Genomic DNA, 25,532 nt, shown 5'->3' with positions numbered 1-25,532 from the left:
GTGCGTAGATAGGCACATAGAGCATATGCTAAATCAACATTTTATTGCAATTTTAGATTTACAGAAAGTTCTTAGAGATAGTTCAGAGTTCCCGTGTACCCCATATCTAGTTTTTTTTCCTTCTGTAATTAAATCTTGCAGTAATATGGCACATTTGTCAAAACGAATCAACCAATAATGGTATATTATTATTAGCTAACACTAAATATTTGGTTGGCTAATCCTTTGGAAAGATGGGTATGTCCAGCCCACATTTAGGAGTAGAGCATTATGCTCCATTTCTTTAAAGGCAGAGAAGCTACATAAACTATTTGGAATTTTGCCTAGGAGATTTGAATATTCTTCCCCATTTATTTACCCATTTAATCATTCATTGATATCAATATGGTTTTATGGATATTTATTTTATACTTTGGGTTATAATCCAAAACTACCTCATTGATTTTGTTGCTCAAATTGAGAAATGCTTTGTAATTTTTAAACCTGTATTTAAAAGTGAGATATTATTTAGAGAATATAATTATATTCTTGAGCTCCTTACCATATAACAAAATGCTAGGCACATATGATTTAAACAGTAAATACTATTTGGTTAACTTATCGATTAATTTTAAATATGTATTAAATCATTTCCAAATGTCTAGTGTCATGTTCCATGATGGGTTACAATGCATAAGGCTGCCTCAGGACCTATAATCTTATTAGGAAAATAAACATATACAAAACAATGAGAAAATAGGTCAACACTTTACATAGTACCAAGCTTGTGTCATTTTCACAGTTTGAGAGTGACAGATCTCAGAGACTGAGTGATCAGTTTGGATGTATCAATCATGATGTCCCAGAAGAGACTGAAAACAATTTAGACAGAAGGAAAGGGGAGGTGGGGAGTCTTTTAAGCACACAGAATATAACAAGTTTGAATCTATTCAATTTGAACATGTTCACAAATTGTCAAATTAAAAGCATTCTAAAATCATCTTTCCTTTAAGAAGAATATACCATAGCCTCTTTATTTTTGTTTTTCTCTTTCTGTCCAAAATGTGCATGACAGAATCCAGCAAACAATAATCCTCTATTTTTCCATTGCAGTTTTGAGCTGCCAAAATCCCTTCACACATTGGCTCATGGATCCCCACAGTTGCCACTGTGAGAGAGGCAATTACAAAAGATATTACCTATAGCTCCATTTTGCACATGGGCAAAGGAAGACCTCTGATTCGCAGTATGTTATGCAAGTTGCAAATGGGAGAGGTGGGTCTAGAACCCAGGACTCCTGACTCCAAATCCAGCGTTCTCTGTTCATTATCCTGGGTGTTTCTGTTTGGGAAAACTTGGATGGAATGGGAGATAGGAGAGAGAGACCCTGAAAACATGGCTTGTGGCTTTTTAGGTCTTTTGTGCCCTTGCTTTCCCTTCTCAAGTAAAATTTGATGTGACAGCCTCAGAGACCAAGAGAGGCTACCAAGGCTTTGTCTTCCTTTCTTCCCAGGAAAAGAGCATTCCACATCACTGTTCTTTGCCAGTTTAACGGGGTGTTTAATAAAAACCACACATGACTTCCAAACCTGGTCCTATTCAGAGAAGCCAGCAATGGTACTACTTAGCTATCACTTAGGCCGGTGGAGGCTAGAAGTGGACACAGATCTCTCCTTACCTGACACAGTGAACATTCTGAGCCTGCCTGGCCCCATGGCCTCTCCAGGCATTCTGCACACTTGGCTCTCTGCTAGGAAGGGAGCAGAGAGAGCAAGCAAACACCAGCAGGAACGCTTCTTTAAGGTCCTTTGAAGGGTTCACTCAGCGGGAGAGTGATGGTTTTGAAATTTTCAGCTCAGCAGAGCCTTAAGCCCTGTTTTAAAGGGAGGCTTTGGTCAATAGAAATTTGGTCCTTAGAACTCACTTTCCCTCTTTTCCTTTGTATGTTTTAACACTTAGTACGTTTGGGGACTACCTGACTATGAATTCGTTATTGAGACTTTCAAGAGTCAGGATCTCTGGAGGTCTGTGTCATGGATCCTGCACCCCCTTTTGCTGTTTTTGAGAGTCTGTTCTCCCCAGGATGGTTGCCTGTGGGGGGTCACCAAATCTTTTTCAAGAACTCAGACTGTAGTCAAAGTGCCAGGGGTCTGTATTTTGGTCCCTCCATTTCACAGGCATGTGGCTTCAGACAAGTCACTTAAAGTCTCTAAGTCTCATGTTCTCCATCTGAAAAAAGCAGTAATAGGAGTTCTTGCTGCAGAGGATCACTGTGAGTATTCAGGGAGCTAATACATGGTGCCTTGCCCATAGAAATATTCTTTAAATGTTAACACTATTACTAGCTATTATTGAGCAAATTTCACTACTTCCAAGTGCCAGACAAAATATCAAAATGGATAAAAGACCACTCCTGCCTTCATGTCATCATCCAGAAGAAGCTCTTGAGACTGGCATGTAGACAATCAACCACAAATAATACATATGCAACCAAAAATGCTAAGGCTTGGTGAAGAGGTATAGTCAAGCAACGTGGGGGAGGATCCAGGGATAAAATAGCACAGGCTATTGGGGCTGATACCTTTCACTGAATTTGGGTAGTATCAGAGAGGAGATAACTGAGGTTCAAATTGTGGGTCATGTCTAGTGCGTCTTAGAGGAAAGAAATAATAAATAAGCAAGAAAACAGCAGGGATCTAAAGAGAGAATAACATCCATTTGTAGGAACATAGGTGCAAAAGTTTGATAGACAAGACTGAAAACAGTTAATGTTCAGAATAGGGAGAACTTTGAATGCCAAGCTACAGAACTGAGGGCATTGCTGAGGTTCTAAGGCAGTCTAGAGGAGAATAGATTTTTATTGGTATTTATCAGCCTCCCTTAAGTGCATTTGGATTTGCATTTCCTTCTCAAGATTTCTTCCCCCCTTCCCTTCTTTCAGTAAATATCTATTACACTCCTGAGTTCATGATGTGGTCCACCGAAGAGCATACAAGAGGTGCCTATCTGTCTTATGGTACTTTAACAAAATTAAGTGAAGGTCAAACCATGGTGACTGGCATTAAACAGTATGGGTTTAATCAGGGTTCACCAATGTGGGGCTACTAACTTTATATAATTTCCTTCCTTCAGCCAAAAGCTGACCTAAAGTCCATTGCTAATTCTAGCTTAATACTTTTTATCACCTCAACTAGATTATTCTGTCCAGAAAAATTTATTGAGCCTCTACTAGACTAGATTCTTTAGAAAGCATGAAAGAAGTGTAGGTCACAATACTTATCCTAAAATACTGTAATCTTGTAGGTGGATAATACTCATGAAATTGTTTGAAAATGGTACAAGCCTGCCAATGAGTTTGCCTCCAATTCAGATATCTAAATGGATTGGTTATATAATATGGAGATAGATTTTGGGTGGTCAGAAAGGGTCAAGATCATAAGCAAAGGTCAAGAGAAAGTACGACTTTAAAGTAAGTGAAAGGAGAGGAGAAATAGCTATGATCAGAGTCCTGGGACATGTGGAGTCCCAGGGGAAAATGAGGAAAATTATCAATTTGACCAAAGAGTGTGCAGGGAGATGAAGTTGGCTAGATTAGGTAGGCAGAGGTACTGAGTGCCTTGGATGCCCAACAGGACTGGTCACAGGTGGTTTATAGTGTAAGCCACCTCCTCCCGTTTGGTAATGGAAATCTGGAGATTGTAGAGAATGGCTTTCAAATAGGAGGAAAAGAGAGACGCTTTCCAATCCAGAATTTCATTAGGAAAGAATGTCATGTGTCTACCAGGTTTCTCACCATGTTCCTCAAAGAAGGCATGGAGAATTTCAAACCATTTCCCCAAGGGGAATGAATTCATAGAAAATGATGGTCTCAGAGTTTGGACTGAAAAATGAACATCCTGATGGGACCAAAGATAAGTACCTGTCTGTTCCTTGTCTGGCTAGGGGATGGAGGGAAACCAAGAAAGAAAGCAGATAGATGTCTGCCACCTTGAAACGTTGCGGCTAAAACTTTATTTCAGAGTTTCCCTATGTCTGGCAGCCTATGAATTTGGGTTAAGGTAAACTTTGCACAGATTGCCAACCTGAATCTTCCAGACCAGGAAGGTGACGCCTTCTGTTTATTTCAAATGTAACAATAGCCTTGACTGTCAGAGTTGCATCAAAACCTTTAATCCCACCTGGAACATCCTCATCTTGGTCTTCAGGGACATTCTTGTGTTATGAGGAAAGTACAAGTCTAATCTGGTCAAATACTTGAGGGTAAAGCTGATTCCCCTTGAGGTAGTGAGTTTGCCATTACTGGAAGTTTTCAAGCAAAGGACCATTTGGCAGGGAATTTGTCACAAGAGAATTTATCAGTGGTGTTCAGAATGATGATAATAGCTAACAATGAGCATGACCTGGGTGCCAGGCTCTGTATTTAACACTTTACATGCTTTCCCTGCTATATCTCTATGAGGTTAAGGGTTGCTGTTATCCATATTTTATTTACTTATTTTTGAGAGAGAGAGAGAGAGAGAGAGAGAGAGAGAGAGAGAGAGAAGAGAGAGACCATGACTGGGGAAGGGCAGAGAGAAGGAAAGAGAGAATCCCAAGCAGCCTCTGAACTGTGGGATCCCACAAACTGAGATCATGACCTGAGCCAAAACCAAGAGTTGGACACTCAACCGACTGAGCCACCCAGGTCTCCTGATCCACATTTTATGAACAAGAAACCAGAAGCCCAATGAGTTTAGAATCTTTCTACCCACAGAGTTTGCAATCTTGCCAAAGATTCTATAGCTAATAAGTCGTGGAGTTAAGATTTGAACCAAGCCTGTCCATACTCTTATTTAACTTTTTATTTTCAGAAAAGTGCACTGAAGTCCATGCTTTTCACAGTGATACTATACTAAAATGACTTTTGTATATCTTCTAGGCTGGCTATTTCATAATTTCACTGCTAAAGATGAAGCCTCTTTGGTTCCTGACCTTTCACTGTGACATGAAGGACTTGGGATTAAGTTTCATTTACTTGTGTATATGTTTTTTGTTATCATGGTATGTGTCTAAGACAAAGATGAAAATCAAATCAGAGTTTTTTTTTTTTTAAATGAGAGGACAGCAGAAAACATTTCTTCAAACGTTTCTCCAACCCCAGAGAGCTAGGGCTTCAACAAAAGAACTTATAAGTAAAGAGTACACAGCCAAGGGGTCCAACAGCAAATCCTAGGACTCTGGAATGCCAGGTGGGAGAGCCGGTTTGCCACTCAGCTCAAACCCTTGTTCACAGGAGAGTCACAGGCAAGTCCCTGAGATGACTAATTTTTCAGGTTGGAAGAAACCTTAGAGCACCCTCCTCCAGACTGTTTTAAATTATGCTCTACAGGAACAAAGAACTCACAGTTTACTCTTCAAATATTCATTGTGAACCTACTGTGTACAGGAGCTGCCTCTGGAATGCTCTGGGGGAAGGAGGAACAAAGAGACAAATTTGCCCTCTCCTCCCCTCTATCTGACCATGCCCTCCATTATCATCTGCTTTGTATTGGGATTGCAGTCAAGATTTATTTTAAAGAAAAGACTACAAAGCCTAAATTCCTTTTAAACAACGTTTGTTCTAACATTCCCACTTGACAGACAGAAAAACCATCATCGCTAATAAGTGGTCATGTGTGGAGTAAGACTCTTCCCACTTTCATTGTATTTCATACTGCCCTGGACTTCAGTTCCCATTATCAATGATGGAGCAGTGGGACCAGATCCTCTCTAGTGGTATTTTCCAAGGCTAAAGTGTTTTAATTTTCTGAATTTCTTGAACATTCACTATTTGGCCAGTATTTTCTTTGGTCACATAGCAGTCATGGCTTTTCAGTCCTTGATGGCTATAATTCCTTTTCTTTCTGTCTCTCTGTGTTCTTTGTATTCAGGCTGGGGAGCCATATTGGATATAGGTCTGGGCTTTGTTTAATCATACTGAGCTTATGCCATGGGTCTCAGGGAAACTGGGAGGATCAATAGATTATCACAATTACCTGTCTTTATGGAGTGTTCAAAGTAATGAGGGCCTAAGAAGCTGGAGCCCATTTTCATATTGAATGTGTAAATACCTACAGATCTGCTTTACAAGTTCTAGGACGTCCTGGAAGGGTGTCCATATATCTTACATCAGGACTGTTGGCCTTGAAAGCATGGTGTGATGGTTAGCAACCGACAGGCCTACCTAACCAAGAATCCAGTATATGCCATTTGCCACTGGCTAGCTGTGTTCTTGAGCCTCAACTTTCCCATCTGTAAGAGAGATCCAATAATTCTTGAGTCATAGGAACATTTAACTGGTATGCAGAGAGTTTAGTACAGAGTTAGATATATAGTAAGCTCTCGATAAACAGTAATGCTATTAATATATTTTTTGTCATGGTTTATAATCTCCAGGAAGCCTAAGAATGAGTCCTTTTTCAGGGAGTTGCTAACAGTGTGAGAGAGAGAAAGGGAGAGAGAGAGAGAGAACAAAAGAAAAGGGTTTGAGAAATAGAATTTGATGTGTTACTTTGGCATAGTTTTAGTTCTCTATGTGCAAATTAAGTTGGTGGCCTTGAACTTTCTCAAGCTGTTACACTAGAATAAAATCAAGCTCAGTGTTCATGACTTCCTAATCAAGCAGAGGAGAGTTACCTTCAGAGGTTACAAAATGGCAGCTCACAGATGAAATGTGTGTGCCCCACAAAGGTTTCTAAATTTTTATGTATTTATGAATTTATTAAAGTTTATTTATTTTGAAAGAGAGAGAGCATGCAAGAGAGAGGGGGAGGGGCAGAGAGAGAGAGAGAATTCCAAGCAGGCCCCGTGCTATCAGTGCAGAGCCCAATGGAGGGCTTGATCTGTGAATTGTGAGATCTTAACCTGAGCTGAAATCAAGAGTTGGCCACTTAACCGAGGTTTCTAAATTTTTAAAAATTAGTTGCTAGCTTTTTAAAATCCAGGTATTTCAGGGGCACCTGGGTGGCTCAGTGGATTCAGCACAGTCAGACTCTTGATTTCGACTCACGTCATGATCTCATGGTTTGTGGAATAGAGCCCCACGTGGGGCTCTGCACTGACAGCATGGAACCTGCTTGAGATTCTCTCTCTTCCTCTCTCTCCCTTTGCCACTCCCCTGGCTGTGCAAACACATTCTCTTCTTCTCTGTCTCTCAAAATAAATAAACATTAAAAATAAATAAAATCTAGGTATTTCATTTGAAAATCTAGGTTTCTGGCTTCTCTCTCATTTTTTATTTTCTTAAATTATGAAGTCTAACATGCATACTCAAAGCAAAACTATATAGCTCAGTTATCACAAATTAACTCCAAGTAGCCACCACCCAGGTCAAGAAATTTAATGTTGCCAGCCCCCAGGGAGCTTTCTCTCACCCCTTTTCAACACTATATATAGTCCCACCAAAGAGATTCTCTGTTGACTCATCACCTCTTTGTTTTCCTTTATAGATTTTCCACCTAAGCACACATTCCTAAATGTCACAGTTTAATTTTGCCTACTCTCTGAAATTTATATAAAGGGAGTCATTAAGTATGATGTTGTGTGTGTGTATCTGTTTTCCTTTGCTCAGTATTACACTTATGGGATTCATCCATGATATTGCATATGGGTATATTTTACTCATTTTCATTTCTGTATAGGATTCTATTGTATGAATGTGTCACAATTCATCCATAATTCTACTGTTGATGGACATGTGGGCTCTTTACACTTTTGAATAATGACTCTATAAATACTCTTGTATATGTCTCTTGGTGCACATGTGCACGTATTTCTGTTGGATGTAAACCTAGCAATGATATGAGAATGTTCTGTTTCGATAGATACTGCCAAATAGTTTCCAAAGTGGCTGTACCAATTTACACTCCCACCATCAGTATGTGACAGTTCTCAATGCTCCAAATTCTCTCAAATGCTTGGGATTGTCAATTATTTTAATTTTAGCTCTTGTGGTGGGGGTGTAGTGATAACTCATTGTGATTTTAATTTGTTTTTCTCCCGATTATTTGTGAGGTTTAGCTTCATTTCATATGTTTATTGAAGTGTTGATATGCTTTTGAAAGTAGTAACAGTTCATGACTTTTGCCCACTTTCCTACTGGGTCATCTGTGCTTTTCTTACTGATTTAGAGATGTTCTAGATGTGAACTCTTGGTCAAGTGTGTCTCTTGTAAATATCTTCCTTTATTTAGCTTATATTTTCAGTCTCTTAACAGTATCTCCTGATGTGAAGAACAGAAATTGTTCATTTTAACGCAGTGCAATATACCAGTTTTTTTTTTCTTTTATGGATAGTTTTATATTCTGTTTAAGAAGACTTTTCTTACCCTGAGGTCATGGAGATATTCTCCTGTATTACCTTCTGGTGGCTTTATGTTTTCCCATTCACATTAACATTCCATCTGGAATTGATTTTTGCATATGGTGTGATATAGGGATCTAGAATCAATTTTTCCATATAGATATCCAACTGATGGCCTCATTTATTGAAAAGTTCATCCTTTCTCCACTGAGCTTAAGTGGCATCTTTGTCATAAATCACGTGACCAAGTACATGTAGTTCTGTTTCTGGTCTTTCTTTTCTATGCCATTGGTCTGTTTATGTATCTTAGGTCTTATATTTAACCTATCTTGATAGAAGGGATAGCAAGTCTCTCCACCTTTTCTTCTTCAAAATTGTTTTGGATCTGTTGTTAGACCTTTACATTTTTATGTAAATTTTAAAATCAACATGTTAAATTATGAAAAAAATATCTATAGGGGTGACATTTAATTGGGTTGGCATTTACCTTACATATCAGTTTGGGAGAAGTGATGAATTTAAATATCAAGTCTCTCAATCCAGTAACATAATATATTGCTCCATTTATTTAGATCTTATATTTCTTTCAGTAATGTTTTGTAGTTTTCAGTATAGAAACCTTGCACATCTTTTGATAGATTTATTTTCTAAGTATTTAATTTTTTTGATGTTATAAACAGTATCTTTAGCAATACTATGATTAGAGGCACCTGGGTGGCTCAGTTAAGTGTCCAACTCTTGGTTTTGGCTCAGGTCATGATCTCATGGTTTGTGAGTTCAAGCCCCACATCGGGCTCCGTGCTGACATGGTAGAGTCTGCTTGATGTTCTCTCTCTCCCTCTCTGTGTCCCTCTCCCTCCCCTGTTTGCATCCTGTCTCTCTCTCAAAATAAATAAGCTTTTTTAAAAAATGCTATAATTATTTGTTGCTGGCATATTGAAATAGAATGATATTTTATATTGATTTCATGTCCAGTGACCTTGCTCTGTTCATTGAGCAATTCTAATATTTTCCTGTACTGTTTTTTTGGTTTTCTATGAATATAGTCCTGTCAGCTGTGAATAGTGACAGAATTATTTTTTCCTTGCCACGTTGGTCATGATATTATCTCTTATAACCTGTTTACTAATATTTTCTTTAAGATTTTTTACCTGGATTTGCAACAACATGAATAGAACTACAGAGTATTATGCTAAGCAAAATAAGTCAGTCAGAAAAACAAATACCATATGATTTCACTCATCTGTGGAATTTAAGAAACAAAACAAACAAGCAATGGGGAAAAAAAAGAGAGAGAGGCAAACCAGGAAACAGACTCTTAATTATAGAGAACAAACTGATGGTTACCAGACGGGAGGTAGGCAGGCAGGGGGATGGATGAAATAGGTGATGGGAATTATTTCTCATGACAAGCACAAAGTAATGTATAGAATTGTTGAATCACTATGTTGTACACCTGAAACTAATATCACACTGTATGTTAACTAACTAGAATTTAAATAAAAGTAAAAAAAAAATATTTTTCATCTTGATTATGAAATGAAGTACCTGTTATTTTCTTTTCATATCATGTCCATGTTCAATCCAATATCAAAGTTAGACTAACCTCAGAAGAGTAGGGAGTGCTTCCTTTTCCTATTTCCTGAAAGCATTTGTGTCAGGTGGGTGTTAATTATTCTTTAAGTGTTCAATAGAACTCTGAAGAGAGGTAAGCTGGGCCCAGAGTTTTCTTTGTGTAAAGCTTTAAATGTCTTTCATAGCTATGGCCCTAGTCAATTATGTTACTCTTCTTGTGTCAATTTTGGTAATTTATACTATGTTAGGAATTTGTCCATTTCATCTGTATTTTCAAATATGTTGTCATAAATTTGCTCATAATATCCTCTTTTTCATGTCTGTAGGACTTGTAGTGATGTTACTTTTTATATTACTGACATAACTTGCTCGCTCTTGTACTTTCTCTAAGATTCTTTCCAGGGTTGGTTTTGACTGTTTTACTTTGTTTCCTTCTCTCTTGCCTTTAGTTTACAGGGTTTTTTTTTTTTCCTAACTTCTTGAAATGGTTGTGTAACTACTGAGTATTCTTTATAGCTTTTCTTATTTTCTAATATATGCCTATTTAAAACCATAGATTCCCCTCTAACGGTAGGTTTTACTATGTAATTCATTTCTTGCCTTCTTTCACATTTACTAATTTTTACATTTTTTTCACTTTTTACTCCTCTATTAATTTGGAAATTAGACATCCTTTAAATATTTTTGTGGTTACATTAGACCTTTAAACATTCATTGTTTACTTATCAAATGTTATTGTGTATTGGCATTTATATACTCTTCCCAGAGAGTGCAAAGACTTTGAACATTGTAGCTTTCTTTATTTTCTTGCCAAGGTACATGCCATTATTGCTACATATTTTTGTGTTTTTAAACTCAACAATATCTTATTGTTGCTATTTTATTCAGTCTGTATTTATTTATATTTCTCCATATGTTTATAATTTTTACTTTTTATTCTATTCTGTATCTCTGCTTCCATCTAGAATAATTTTCCTTACCCATGAATACTATCCTTTAATATTTCCACTACTGTGAGTCTGTTGTTAAGAAATATTTTTTCTTTTATTTGTAGAAAAAATGTCTTTTTTTTTCACATTCTCTCTTGAAAAACGTCAGTGTTAGATATAGTCTATATTTGTAGTTATTTTCTCTCAGCATTTTAAAGATATAATTCAGTTGTTTCTTACAAAGAGTTGCATTGTTGACCTTTTGCAGTAATCTGTCTCCTATTACTCTTTCAACTATGGATGCTTTTTCTTTTTTTAACTTTTTTTAGTGTTTATTTTTGAGGGACAGAGACAGAGCACGAGTGGGGGAGGAACAGAGAGGAAGGAGACACAGAAGCTGAAGCAGGCTCCAGGCTTTGAGCTGTCAGCACAGAGTCCGATGGGGGGCTCAAATTCACAAACAGTACCATCATGACCTGACCCAAGTCGAAAGCTTAACTGACTGAGCCACCCAGGTGTCCCTCAACTATTGATGCTTTTAAGAGTTTCTCTCTGTCTTTGGTTGTCAGGAATTTGACTGAGTTGTACCTAAGTGTAATTTATTTTAATTAACATTATTTGGGTACATTGGACTTTTTGATATTATGTCTTAATGTCTTTTATCAGGTTTGGAAAACTCTTGCCAATGACTCTTAGAATTACTTCTATATACTTCCTTTCTTCCTTTTTCTCCTGATGACATTCTAGTTACTTATATGTTAGGGTTTGTCACTCCATCCACTATATCTCCTGCATTATTTTCTGTATTTTCCATGCTCTTCTCTTTCTTTGCACTTTAATACTATTCATTTCCTTTGTTCTATTTTGAAGTTGACAAATTCTCTTTTAAGCTGCAGCCAATCTGCCATTATGCCTATTAAATTCTTGATGTCAGTCTCTGTCCTTTTCAAGTTTTGAATTTCCTTTTGATTATTTTACATTTTTTAGGAGTCTGATGAAATTATCAATCTTATATTTTATCTCCAAGAAGATAGTAAGCATAGCTGATTATAAATATATGTCTGATTAATATCTTGAGCCCCTATGGATTTGTCCCTATTGTCTCTTTTCTATTCATTTTTATCTATGTTATTTTATCTTCTGGTGTAACTGGTTATTTTTTATTATGTGCTAGACATTGTATTTGAGAATCTTCTGTAGAAACAATTTGAGGCCCGGGGTAATGTTATCTTTCTATCTAATAGATCCATATTTTCCTGTTGTACTAGCAATCCATTATCATTTTAATCCTGCTTCAGAGACTGAGATGATTTGAAGCTACACTGCAGTCCCTACAAGCACATGTCTATTTCCAGTTCATTTTTACTCCTTGGACAGCTCTTCTAGGTACCAAAATAAAGTGATTGTTTATCAGCCTTTTTTTATTGCCATTGTTTTTTGGTCCTGAACTCTAAACTCCAGCTTCTTATTTTTGTCTCTTCTTAGTTTAGCTGCTTCCTCTAGAATTGGTAAATGTCTCCAGAGAAAAAGTAGTTCCAAACACAAGACTTACCTCCCTGGCTTTCCTCCAGCCCTACATCCTGACTCTGTAATTCTTCACTCTCTTGTAAACTCATCCATATATTCAAGAAGATTTTTAAGTATTTTGTCCAGCTGCTCTAGTTGTCCTCCCTGGAAGTATTGGTCCAAATTATATAGTATCTCATTGACACAAATGGAGATTCTCTTGAATCTCTTGAATCTCCTGAATCTCTGTGCCTTCTCTTGAAAAATTAACAGATGTATCTACAATAGGCTGGAGCTGAGCCATGGTTTCCCTCCTTTATATGAGTCATACATTCTCCTACTCACCACAGTGTCCAGTGGGTACTTTATATTAGTCTAGTCACTGTTGGCATTTGGGATTGAGACTCTTTCCCTAAATCCTTTCTAAAGCAAAGTAGAAGATACTTTGAGTATCTTCTTAAAGAGTCTCAGTCTTAAAGAGTCTCAGTAAGGTATTACTTGACCTTCCCGGGCTTATTTCTTTTGCATATGGAATTATACAGTTGGTAAATTAAGTTAGGGTTTAAAAAAATTGGGGTGGGGGGAGGGAAGAGCTCCTAAAGGTTTTCTTTTTTCCTGCACGTGAGCATGGAGGGGCAGAGAGAGAGAGAGAGAGAGAGAGAGAGAGAATCTCAAGCAGGTTCCACATGCAGGGATCAATCCAACAACCATGAAATTGTGACCTGAGCTGAAATCAAGAGTTGGAAACTTAACCAACTGAGCCACCCAGGCACCCCTGTAGGGTTGTTATCATTCTGCTCTCCATGTGCCTGGAATATCTGGAATGCCTAATGGGCCTAGAGCTACCCTGAGAGGACAGACTGCCAGATTGCACTGAGAGCTGGTATCTAGCCTCAGTCATGGTGTGAGACCAGGAGAGTATTGAATGGAGGACTGAAGACAGGATGAATTAGAAACAGATGGTGTATATCTCCCATTGGGTGTGGGGTCCACTTCCAGAGAAGCTGCCAGTATAAGGAGTGTTAATGTCCTCTAGGGTGCCAAGTGGGGTGAAAATAAAACCACAAAAGATGAGGTAGAAGATTCAATTCTCCCTGTCAGTGATCAGAAAATCTATCTGCTCAAGGACTAGAGGGTTTAGAATACGTCTTGTCAAAGTTTCACTGGCATGGGAGAAAAGCCTACAAAGACTTCCAGGTTCCCTGTGGAAGGTCAAAATATGTGGTCTTATTTTAAAAAATGAACTCCTGTCCTTTGCTCAGTCTAATTCAGGGAAAATTTTCTGAGTATGGCTATTCTATGCAAAATAATCTGTGCCTTCAGGGAAATGGTGCTTTCTCTAATTGTGGTAGAGAGTGTAGTCTCCGGAGCTGGGCTCCCTGGATCCTAATCCCAATTCTGTGACCTTGGGCAAGTTATTACAATTCTCAGAGTTGTAATTTCCCCATCTATAAAATAGAAGTAATAGTGACATTCTCCTCAAAGTGCTATTGTAAGGATTTTAAAAAGTAATACATAAAAAATACCTAGAATAGTGACTGGTAAATAGAAGAATGCAAATAAAAGCTGCACGCCAGTCAGAGTGGCCAAAATGAACAAATCAGGAGACTATAGACGCTGGCGAGGATGTGGAGAAATGGGAACCCTCTTGCGCTGTTGGTGGGAATGAAAACTGGTGCAGCTGCTCTGGAAAACAGTGTGGAGGTTCCTCAAAAAATTAAAAATAGATCTACCCTATGACCCAGCAATAGCACTGCTAGGAATTTACCCAAGGGATACAGGAATGCTGATGCATAGGGACACTTGTACCCCAATGTTTATAGCAGCACTCCCAACAATAGCCAAATTATGGAAAGAGCCTAAACGTCCATCAGCTGACGAATGGATAAAGAAATTGTGGTTTATATACACAATGGAATACTACGTGGCAATGAGAAAGAATGAAATATGGCCTTTTGTAGCAACGTGGATGGAACTGGAGAGTGTTATGCTAAGTGAAATAAGTCATACAGAGAAAGACAGATACCATATGTTTTCACTCTTATGTGGATCCTGAGAAACTTAACAGAAGACCATGGGGGAGGGGAAGGGAAAAAAAAAAAGTTAGAGAGGGAGGGAGCCAAACCATAAAAGACTCTTAAAAACTGAGAACAATCCGAGGGTTGATGGGGCCTGGGAGGGAGTGGGGGGGATGGGTGATGGGTATTGAGGAGGGCACCTGTTGGGATGAGCACTGGATGTTGTATAGAAACCAATTTGACAATAAATTTCATATTAATAAAAAAATTTAAAAAAGAAATGCAAAAAAAAGCTGCTGTAGATAATTGTCTTATTAGTATAATTATTTAACAATATTTAACATATTAAGTCTCTCAGAGCTCTCATTTCTTATCTCTGTTCTACACCCTTTCATTTAAAGTCCTAAACAGGATAACTTCGCAAGACTTTTTCTTTCTTGGTTGGAGGCAAGGGCTATATTGGGGATTTGGAGTGTCTCTGTCTGACCCTGCTTTGTTTGGGACTCAAAAATCTCCACTGTTCTGTGAGATTTGATTGATTGAGGTTTGGCTCTCCCAAGCAATGAGCATTCCTGTGGCTAAAAGGGCTTCCAGCTAGACATTTCTGCAACCATAATCCAATTCTCAATTTTTTTTTCAGTGTAAAGCAGAGGTGGAAAACTGACTACCCAGTGGTGACTCCAACTTACAGATGTGTGATGGTTCTCGCAGAGATTTACAATAAAAGTTTTAGGTAGCTTTTAAAAAAATCATAGGATTGCACATAAGAATCCAGATCCTTAGCTTTTTTAAAAAAGAAAAATAGGAAGATCTGGACCTGCTTTTCACTTGACAAAGTTTGGCTAAAGCTGAGTGAGCACTGGCAGGGAGAAAAGTGTTCTCTCATCTGCCCATTTGTTCATTTATGCTTCCTGCTGGGCCCTGGAGCTTACAACTGAGGGAAGCAGTGTGCTTCTCCAGAAAAGATGCCAGACCGGATCCTAAGAGCTGTGAGCCTGTAGTCATGACTGTGCTTTTAACTCATTGTGTGACCTTGGTGGAGTCACTCCCCCTGCCTGAGTCTTAGTTTCTCATCTGCAAACTTGGGAGAATGATCTCGTCTGCCTCTCAGTGATTTGGGGATGAGCTAAAATGGGAGAATGTGGGTCCTTGACTACCAGTTGCAGAAAAGTAAGGAATTATTGCTATTATCTGTCATTTGCACTTCAGTAAGCATGAATGATTCCGGGACAAGTTCTGATGGACAAAAATCCTCGAATGCACAGGAGTGCTGGGAATGAACGTGGAGAGGGGACTCCATGATAAGAAAAGCACACAAAATAGACACAGCAGTGAACTTCAGGAATCTGCAGTCTTTCTGAGGGGGCTTTGGGAACAGGAGAATTTGAAGAGGGTATTAACCAGCTCCATTTTATGGATAAGAAAATTGGGGCCCAAATGGAACGTGGACCTGTATATCAATTCTAGCTACCTGTGCCTTTGTACATGTTCCTTAACCTCTCCGAGCCTCTGTTTCCTCATGCATAAAATAGTGTTCGACTCTATCTTACCATGCACTGTGAAGATTCAGTGGAATAATGTGCTTTCAGTACCTAAAACATATTGTAAATGTCTATTAAATGGCAGCCGCTATTATTAATTCAATCAAGCGTATGCTAATTGAACCACTGGCAAATCAGGAAGTAGTTGAGAGAATAAGACATACTACCAGTGGCTGTTTCCTTACCAGAAAAGAACTTTTCCTGAACCATACGGGGCTTCTTCTACTTCTCCTTGCATTGAGGGAATGTCACCAGTATTCTTCCCAGCATTTGCTGCTAGGTTCATATGATACACAACCCTAGAGACCCGTATCAGTAAATTCTGACAGCCAGAGGTGGTATTAGCATTATAAAGTGTTTGCAGAATAGGACTAGTGTGCTTCCCCTTCATAAATCCTTAAATTATACCCCTACTCAGCCAGGAAGGAGAAATATGGGCCAAAAGAACACTTACTTCTTTTTGCTTTTCACTACCTTGCCTACTTCTTTGCACCACCGCATCTGAATATTAAGGCAAGAAGTGCTCAAGTTCCTCCGGGCTCCGGAAGGTTTGAACAAATTAGCATTCTTGGAGTCAGCCCTTCTTTTTGGACTAAACTCCCTTTTCTTTTCCTCTCAGTAAAATTTCCTGTTCTGGAGAGTACTTTCTCTGCCACGCCTTTCCTAATGTAATTCTGTTTGATTTCCAGCGAGCAGCTCCTGAAAGGAGCCGCTGAACCATGCCTCGGCAGGCGTTTCAATGCCTGAACACCAGCTTTCCAGCAGACGCTGTTCCAGATGCATCTTTATATCCAGTAATCATGCATTTAACCAAAATGAATGACACAGCATTTTTCTTCCTCTCTGTTTCCAGCCCATTAGACTTATTTGTCACCCATGGAAAAGCTCCCCCAGTTTGGGCTCCTGCCAAATCAGTGAACGTACAAATACATGCATCAAAGACACCTACACACACACACACACATGGATGTAATAGATACCTAGTCTGCATCTCTGCACCGAGCATTTAACATTGCATTTCTCGACTTATGTTTCTTCTGAAGTTGTAGTCAGCTGCTTCTTTCCTTATTTCTTACCTCCCTGTCTCCCTCTTTCTTCCCTTTTCTACCTCTACTTTTTTTTCTCTACTTTTCCCAGAAACCACCTTTCTGTTGTTGTTGTTGTTGTTGTTGTTAGTCACCACAGAATCTTATGTTGTTTAGTCTTAAAGGAGCTTGAGATAATTTTTTGAGTTTATTTATTTATTTAGAGATAGGGCGGGGAGGGGCAGAGAGAGAGGAGAGAGAGAATCCCAAGCAGGCTCCATGCTCAGTGCAAAGCCTGATGTGGGGCTTGATCTCACAACCATGAGATCATAACCTGAGCCAAAACCAAGGGTTGGGTCTTAACCAATTGAGCCACCCAGATGCCCCGGGATGATTTTTTGTATAATTCTCTCACCTCAGGTTTGGGAAATCTGTGTGCCAGAAAGGAAACCATGCACCATGGGTAGTTTTCCTTTGCCCTTAGGAAAATTCTCAAACTCCACTGCGTGGCTTGGACCCTGCCTGTCGCCTCAGCGTCCTCTCTACCTCAGCCTCTACCTGTAACCACAAAGGCCCTTCAGTCTCTGTCTTAGGGCCTTTACACATGCTTTTCTCTCTTCCTGGACAGTCCTTCACACATAGCATACACCCCTTCTTCAGTACTTCACCTCCTGTCTATTCTTTAAGTCTCAGACCACACACTATACCCTGTTCATTTCCTCCTGGTATTTATCACAATTTTTAATTATGTATTTATTTGAGAAGTCAGTTCCTAATGTCTCTTCATCTAATAGAAGCAAGATCTCTAAGGATAAACACCATGTCCTTGCCCCCACACCCTATTTCCTCAGTGCTATATACAGCATCTGGCATTTGAGAGTAACAATAGATGTTAACAATAAGGTAACAGCATCTAACACTTATTGAGAACTTACTAGTTTAAGGTATGCTGTTCTAAGATTTTTTTACCCGTATTTTTACATGTATTTAATACTTACAACCATCCTGTGAGGTGGATGTGATTATTATCCCCATTTTGCAGATCAGAAAACCGAGTGGTCAAGTCAGTCACCCATGATTATATGGCTGAAAAGTAGCAGAGCTAGTTTCTAACTTAGGCATTCTGACTCCAGCACCTGAGCCCTCGACCAGAACATGCTGGGCCTCTATTAAGCGCTCCATTAATATTCATCGAAAGAATAAATGAAAAAACATATCAAAATTGATTACTTGCACAACTGAGGTTACAACTTGAGTTGTTTGACTGATAATCCACCCCCCTCTCTATGCAGACAGACAGCCTCTCAGGTACCAGCAGAAGGCAGTTAAAAGAAAGAAGCAGATTAACAAATTGGTCTGTTGCTGATAAGGACCATGGTGGCGGGGGGAGCTGTGATGTGAATTGTGGAGTGAAGTGCAAATCATCATTTTCAATTCAGGCAAGACCCAGTAGCAGGTAGAAAAACACTAAATTGGTTGAAGAGTTCTTAAGATAAGGAATCAGGTTCTTCAGAAACATCAAGTGGAATTACAGTTATTATCACTAACAAGTCAGGTGATTCTTATGCTTTGGATGGTATTTTCCAAACCTGATTTCACGATATAAGTAACCATCAATTTTATGGAACTGCTGGTCAGAATTTTAGGATGAGAGCTCCAGGAATGTGCTTTGTTCATTCTTGTATCCACAGCATGAAGGACAGAGACAGGCACATAGTAAGTGCTCAATAAATATGTTTAATGAATTAATGGAAAAATGTATACAAACAAATCTGTCAGCAGGAACTTACTGAATACCTGTTAGTAAATCTGTGTAGTTTAAGCCACGGTGAGAAACACAAAGAAAAATAGTCAGATTCCTATTTATAGAGAGGTCATAATCTAGGTGGACCTACTAACCATTATCACGGTCAAAAAGTACCACCATCATTGGAGATTTGGTTGGTCTAGCTACTGTGGTATGTCCCTTTATATATCATTAGGTCATTTTCATACTTGCAACAATCTTAAGTGATGGCACTACTACTAATCTCCATCCCCGGATGTAGAAACTGAGATTTGGAGATGCTAATTCCTTTCCCAAGGTCAGAAAGCCAGGAACTGATGGATCTAGGATTTGAACTCACGTCTGTCTGACTCTGGAATCAACCATGCCAAATGTACTCCTCCCTTTATTTCCAGATCATCGTCTATGGGTGAGAGGCGTGGTGAGACTAAAAAGTTCGCATTTGCTGCTTACCTGAGTCTGGGATATTTCCATTCTTCACCTGCCACAATCCTATTTGTTATGTAGGCCCCAGATTCACTAACACTTTCCCCTGGAAGGCTTCTCAAGCACTTAACAACTGGGTTAGCTATTCCCCCCTTTATGCTCTCTTTGGAACTCTTCCTGACTCCTGTTCATAATGCTTCTTACCCCACATTCTAATCACTTATGTTTCCCACATACTCATCTCTGAGTTCCTCCAGGATAGCAATCTAGCCTCCCAGGGCCTAGCACAGTGCCTGGCATGTAGTATGTCATTTAATAAAAACGTATGAATGAATGAATTTTAGGTAGATATTGCCATCATATGGGTCCAAGTAATATACAGCAGCAGCATTCAAAGGGAGGAGTGCATTCCTGGGCACTAATTGAAGCCTAAGGGCAAAGGATTTCTGAAAAGTTGGGTAAGACATGCAGGCAGTGCCACAGGGCGCTACAGTAGTTGTAATAGCCCTTGGTGGATGAGTGGAGGGCCACATGTGGTACCCGAATTGGCAAAGCAGCCAGGAAACTCCTGCTGAGGATACTATTATTCATGGTGCTCCATGCTCCCCCTGCCCCATCCTCAAGGATTTGCAGGCACAAGGGCAGGAGAGACTCAAGAGCAATGGCCCATCGTGGTGATGAAGCTGAGCCCAGAGCTACACATACAGCTAATTGTATCAAAATGGGGAAGAAAAGCAATCGGAAGGAAATTCAAACCACCACACTTACTGATTGAAATACGCTGTATTGTTTAGACAAAGAACAAAAGGTTTGAGGAACTTCTTACCCTGCTAATTTGTGATGGAGGAAGAACAAGGGCCATGGAAGGCAACATTTTACTCGGAATTACCTAAAGTGGAACTTCATGCCCACTTGAATGAACTCATTGGTTCTAACACCATGAAGAAATTAATAGCCAAAAAGCCCAGGTCTTAAAATCCACGATCCTGTCATTAGAGGAATGTTTCCAGATAGTTCAAATTACTCATCAGCTTACTACTAACCATGAAGATATGCTCATGGTTACAAAAGATGTCATTAAAGAATTTTTAGAGGATGGTGTCAGGTACATGGAGCTAAGGAACACACCAAGAGAAAATGCTGCAGGCCTAGGAACACTTTCATAGAACGTACTGGAGGGTGTAAATTGTCCAACAAGAAAACTTAATACATTGATGGCAAGTATTTGATAGCAATAGGCAGACAAGGTTGGCCCGTTGGTAGCCAAGGAGACTGTTAAACTTGATGAAGAGTTGTACCTTTCTACTAAGGTTATAGTTCTTGACCCTGCCCTCAGTGGAAACCCTACCACAGGACAAGCTAAAGAATTCCTGGAACCTCTTTTAGAAGCTAAAAAAGTATGTCTGACATTAGCATTACGTTTTTCAGAGATTCTACCTCCCCAACCCCCAAAAAGCCACTCACAAGTACTCCTGTACTTGCTTCCTGAACAGAATCTGGCATTGGACTTTTCTTAACTGCTCTGAAGGAGGATCCCTGGATCTGGTGGCCTTTTGAGGCAACACTCAATGCCTTTGGGTAAAGGTTAGAACTTCAGGTCCTGCAGACAGCCTTCTGTCTCTCCTTCCTGCAGCTTCCAAGTTGCCACCTATTTGTAGGGAAGAGTACCGTCTTAAAAATGTAAAAATCATTTAGAAATTGTTATAAAAAGTTGAATTGAAGGCCATGTGATTATTAAGCTTCCTATCCCTGAATGTTTGGACTGTGTGAAACTAGCCAAGTTATTTATGCTGCCTACACCAACATTTTAATCCATACTTTTGAAATGACGTAAATTAGAATGTTGGGAATTCCAAATGAGGTAATACATTAGGAATTCAGCAAAAAGCTCTGTTCTTTGTACCTATTCAGTTGTTTATCACGGCCACTGCTGTTTATGCTGCTATTTGTCTTCTAGTATTATCATTAGGGAAAGTTGGGAGAGTAAAGCATTTCAGACAGAAGGACACTTCTTAGTAAAAGCATAGAGATATGAAGAAATTTCCTGCCCTCATATATAAAGACTATTCCTGGTATTCGTAAGAAAGGCTATAGATATTTAGCACATTGAGAAAGATTCCTCTGAGCCAAGCAATCAAATGCTCAGAAAATTAGAGAGCCCGTGACGTCACACTCCATTCCTAAATTTTAAGAGATACATGTCCAAATGAAGAGTCCAGGGTGTGTCAGAGTCTAGTATATGCATCTTTTCCACTAAATATACAGCTGGGGTTCTGTAACATGGCTGCCATTTTGTTCTCAGGAAGTGGCTAAATCAGCCATTTGGTCCTTGGGAATATTGGCTTCTCTTCTTCTCTCTGGGGAAGAGTGCTGTGTTATTAGCCATCTCTTTTATCTAGAAGTAGGACAACAATTTTGGCTCTGTCTGGTCATCTAGTCTCTTCTAAGGTGTCCTGAGTGGAAATGAGAAAAGGTGGTATTTGGTCCTTGTGCTGGGATTAAGAAGAGTGGATGTGCTGGTATATATGATCCCCGAATTGTTTTCCTGAGCCACCTCCTTTCAATCTGTAAGATCTTATAGAAGTCACCACCTAAAGTATACTTAAGAGTAGGTCATGCCCTCATCTCATTCCTGTAGTGGGTCTCCATGACCAATTAAAATTATTATCCTTCTCTTTATGTCTATTATTTGAGTTTACCCTTTCTTTTTGTTTTTTGTTTGTTTGTTTTGCTTTTTTTTTATTTTTTGGTTTTTGTTTGCCTTAAGTCCTTTTGATACACTGTACATTCTTATCACACTAAACCACTGGCACCCCCAAAAGGTCAAAAGGTCACACGTATACTCTGTTTTTGGCCTAATTTTCCTCAAACTGTTTTCTTCCACTTAGAACACCCACATCCTATTATGACTCTCCAGACCCATCTTGATAGATGTAGTAACAACCAGAAGATAACACAGGATTATGTGGTTTCTTGTGTATTGAATCTTTTTTCCCCAGAGATAACCTGTTTGCGTAGCAATTTGGTTTAATTTTGTCACTTTAGCAAGAGTGGAAGTAGATGGCCTAGAAATCTCTGTGGGGCTGGGATGGAGAGTGTGATAGATGGAATCTAGGGTCTAAACTGTCTAGATAAGAAGATTACAACTTCTGGAGGTAGTTTGCACTTTATCCTATGTGCATCCCCACTTGCCCAGCTTCCAGATTTTAAACGACCTTGTAATTCTGGAAGACTTCTAATATATAAAGGTGGAATAAAGCCAGATGAAAGAATCGCATCCCTCTTGCATCCTGCAGGCAAATGCATGTTGACTGTAAAACTGTGTAAATGTAAGTTAAGTAATTTCACAGTCTTGGTCATTGAACTTGTTAACAGCAGCAGACAAGAAAAGTAGCAGGTGAGTGTGGAGTGAGCAGGGGCTGCTGACAAAGGGAGGAGTGACAGCAGATGAGGAGGGAGGGCCCAGCGGAGACTATGTGCTCAACGAGTATGAAGCTGTCTGGTGACCAAAACGAACAAACAAAACCAAAACACCTTACTACTTCGGGAGTCCTTAAGTTATCACTCACACCAATGCTTATGGCTTTCAATAAGAAACCAGGTATCATATGCCTATTATGTGTCAGATCCCATTCTAGGAAATCAAGGGGAGTTCTCTAAAAAGTATAAAATACAGTGCCTAGCTCTGAAAATATTTACCATCTGCAACACTACCACATCGGCCAAGGTGACGTTGTATATGTTCAGTTCTTTTTACAAATGCAGGGGCATATGTAGAACCCAGTAGGAAGTTTTTCTATTCAAAACATTTAAAATTATGTAGCCACTTACAAAATAAAATTGTTCCCTACTTTCTCCAAGATACCATTTCCTGACAATGCTAGTAATGGAGACATTTCAGAATAATGACCTCATAAGGTTCACACAGCTGTGTCTCTGCCAACTTGAATAACACACAATCACGACCTCACTTAGTCCAGGGGCAGATCTTAACAGCTTGATAGGACTATGGTCAGAAATGCAGTTTGGCTAAACGGTTTTCCCACTTTATTGGCTAAACTGTTTTCCCACTCTACTGTTAACTTATTTAATGAAAGGGAGTGTCTCGTTAAAGGTGCATAGTTTTCCTGAGAGTCCACAGGGACTCCATGAGGCCATGGCACCTACGGGACATTAGACAAAAAAAAAAAAGAGTTGAGTCTTGAGCTAGATCGGGAACCCCCAAATTCATCCTGTACTTAAGTCATTTTGAACACTCTGGTTTATTCCATCAATCCAGTCATTTAGAGTTGAGGAAGATCTTTCTTTTTCCAAAAGGCTGAGTTAGGGCATTTTCCCTGGGGATAGACCTCCTTTATAATCAGGCAGTGACATAGCCCATGGTACAGGGGGAGAGATGGATTACTGCCCCTATATTATGTAATGTATTGGTGAGGGTAAGCATAGTGGGAGTCTTATAAAAGCAGCAGGCAGAACCAGGGCCAACCATCCATGTTAAATGGAAAAAAGAATGTGTGTGTTTATCCCACTGTCTACCAAATTTATTTTCGGAAAAATACAATGAGAGCAGAAGAAAATGAAGAGTAGGAAATGCTACAACTGCTGGGCCCTTCTGGCTTAAAATCTGAGCGAGATCAGGAAAAATATGGCTAAAATGCTGAGTTTGGAGTCAGGAAAAGTAAGTTCAAATATTGGTGTTGCTGCCATACCCTCAACTATTTGACCTCAAGGACAAATTTCCCCTTCCCAGAGCATCTGCCTCTTTCCTATGACAGAAGGAATTAGATGAAGCCTCTGTGTAGAGGTCCTTTTACTGGGGACCTGGCATTCTAGGGTTCAATAGTAATCTAAAACAAGGACCTTCTTTTTAATGTATAACATACAATGAAGTGTATACAGTGAAGTGACCTATAAATTCTGCTGAACTTTAAAACTTTTTTTAATGTTTTTATTTATTTTTGAAAGACAGAGAGAAACAGCATGAGTGGGGGAGGAGCAGAGAGAGAGGGAGACACAGAATCTGAAGCAGGCTCCAGGCTCTGAGCTGTCAGCACAGATCCCGATGCGGGGCTCGAACTCGTGCACTGTGAGATCATGACCTGAGCTGGAGTCAGACGCTTAGCCAACTGAGCCATCCAGGCGCCCCTAAATTCTGCTTAACTTTAAATGTTAATTAGATGCAAATACACAATGAAAAAGTAGGGTGAAAGTCATTCCTCTCTGTAGATTAGGAAGTACAATATGATTCCTTTGTAGTGGGAAGAATGAATCTTATACAGGCTGAAGCAAGCATTAAAAAATGTAGGGAAAACTAGACACTACTGTAATCTGGGCTTTCTTCCCTTTGGTGAGATTTTTCTTTTCTATTTTTGTACCCATGGTTAAGGGACAAATGTCTACATGGAGCTATGACGAAAGCATATAGGAACATCATATCATGTGAACACAGTCATAAGTAATGGTATCATCTAATAGATTTATATGATCTAGAGGACATGAGTATGTATGGTTTCCAGTCAACCATATTATCTATCTGTTCTGAGAGAAAGGAAGACTTATCCAATTGTTACATATGAACATGAACTGCAAAAATAGTCCAGGAGCCAAGGAATTTGTGCTCACTGGGTGCCACAACTTGTGTTAGCACTTGACACATTTTCCTTCTTTTAATCCATAGACTAGAAGCTCCCTTTCAGTATATAGTTTTTAAACATTATTTGCTCTTCTGATTCCTGTTTGTAAAGTGAGGAAATTTAATCTTGGAGAGGTTAAGCAAGGTCTTATAGCCAGTAAATAGTACAAGCTGAGAATGAAAGCTTCTCTGACTCCAAGGCCAGCTCCCTGCCACAGTACCACATTACCTTCTGGAAGTCCTACTTCCCACTTTACTTCTGCCTTTATTTGGCTCTGGTACCTGAAACAAATCACTAGAGTTCTTGAATCTCAGTTTTTCATCCATTAAAAATCACAAAAACCAACCAACCAAAGTGGAATGTACAGCCTCTGCTCTTCTTCCATGGTTGGTGGGTGATCTTTACAGGACTACAGTTAGTTCAGTGGGATTGGTGTCTCTTGCAGTCATGAAACATGGTGACCTTGGACTTTAATTGGTCCTTGTACAACCGGAAGCTAAATGTAAATTGTATCATATGTTTGCACATTTGTATTGTATTAGAAGAGTCCAAAGCTTTCCTGAGGCTACCAATGAAAGCTGTATCCCCAAGGGCCTCAGAAGGTCTCCTTATGATGTCTTCTAACTCAAAGCATCTGTAACAATCCAAAATAAATTAAGATTTAGTACATGAAGGGAGGCCAAAGGCAGAACTGACACTTGCATCAGAGGCTATGGGGTATCATGGGTAGGGACCTGGGTCCTGGTTTACTCTGCCTTGTCATCTAAAGAGAGATGCTAATTCCTGTCTGTCTCC

The 25,532-nt window shown here is 39.3% G+C and overlaps 1 protein-coding gene and 1 pseudogene across 2 annotated transcripts in view; both read left to right on the top strand.

The window, feature by feature from the left end:
- GRIA1 (glutamate ionotropic receptor AMPA type subunit 1) overlaps positions 1-25,532 on the top strand; it is a 312,249-nt gene that overhangs the window by 106,993 nt on the left and 179,724 nt on the right. The window lies entirely within an intron of this gene.
- Positions 14,500-24,033, top strand: LOC128311108 (adenosine deaminase-like protein; annotated as a pseudogene).

The sequence above is a fragment of the Acinonyx jubatus genome, chromosome A1, assembly GCF_027475565.1.
Source record: "Acinonyx jubatus isolate Ajub_Pintada_27869175 chromosome A1, VMU_Ajub_asm_v1.0, whole genome shotgun sequence".
Taxonomy (NCBI): Eukaryota; Metazoa; Chordata; class Mammalia; order Carnivora; family Felidae; genus Acinonyx; species Acinonyx jubatus.
This window is presented reverse-complemented; position numbering and strand designations above follow the sequence as displayed.